The sequence below is a fragment of the Labeo rohita genome, chromosome 19, assembly GCF_022985175.1.
Source record: "Labeo rohita strain BAU-BD-2019 chromosome 19, IGBB_LRoh.1.0, whole genome shotgun sequence".
In the NCBI taxonomy this organism is placed as follows: Eukaryota; Metazoa; Chordata; class Actinopteri; order Cypriniformes; family Cyprinidae; genus Labeo; species Labeo rohita.
Window position 1 is genome coordinate 28,402,163 of NC_066887.1, and position 1,190 is coordinate 28,403,352.

The window sequence follows — 1,190 nt, forward strand, 5'->3', positions numbered from 1 at the left end:
CGGATTGGTTACAATGATTAGTTCAGATGGTTTTAACAGACAGCAGGAGAAATGTTCCATCCACTGAGGATTAAGACACAAGATAAAACCAAAAGCCCCAGAGTACCACTTGAATAGGACCCAGAATCTCTCCTGGGAAAAAACAAGGCACAATTTTCGTATTTCTATAAACAGGGTCAGCTGCATCTGAGGGAAGAGTCATGAGAATATTTTAAACTAACGGATTAATGTTTATGAAGAGGGCTGGAAAGATTATGTCTGCTTTGTCATGTTTTTAATCCTCATATTTTTCATTCCTTTTTGAAAATAAAACCGAACTGCATTTATTTTAAAGTTAGTAAGGTTTTAAATAATAAAACAATAGATCTATAATTTGATGTACTACAACTGTGATTCCTCTGCCAGGACACCTGTGTGAACTTGAGAAGAACTGGCTTCATACATGCACAAAAAATCACCAGATGATTAAAAGACACTGAGCAAAAATGAAGAAGAAAAGTTAAGTTAGATTCTATTTAAGAGCAGGTATCTTGTATTTTGGATCAAATGCAAAGACATTTCATATTACAGACCTCACCTTTTAAAGATCACAATGTTTCCATCAACCCATCTTTTCCACTGGATGTGTGTGGAAAATCTGATGACAGTGATTAGTGCATCATTCTTCAAGTATTGAGCTTCTGGAACCAGTACATCCACACTAAGGTACCACCTGTACTTCCTTCTCTTTGTGCTTCACCTTTTCCTGCAGTGAGAAACCTGTAGTAATTCAGGCATTAATACATTTAGGAAATTACATGTTTCATGGTCATTTTTTAGAGCTTTTGTGTCCTTATTTGGGTAAAACATCTGTCAGAAATTTGGCATCTGGTAAAGGGGCAAAGAGTGAAGTAAAAATAAATGTTTCACACGAGATTCAAAATCAAACATAACTAAAAGCAATTATTAGAATTAACTTCACATGGAGGACTTGTCTGTTTTCGTTAGGAGACAGAAAGTGCTTAGCGATGTTAGGGTGGAGTGATATATACAGGATTAACTTAACCTTTAGGCCTACATCTTTCATCACAGAAATTTAGTTAGCAAAATTCAGTGTTAATGTAAGGAGGCCCATATATGGCAAGTAGCGTTGGTTACACCGATGCATTAAGAATTAATTTTTCAGGAAAATAATCTGACTAAACCTCAAA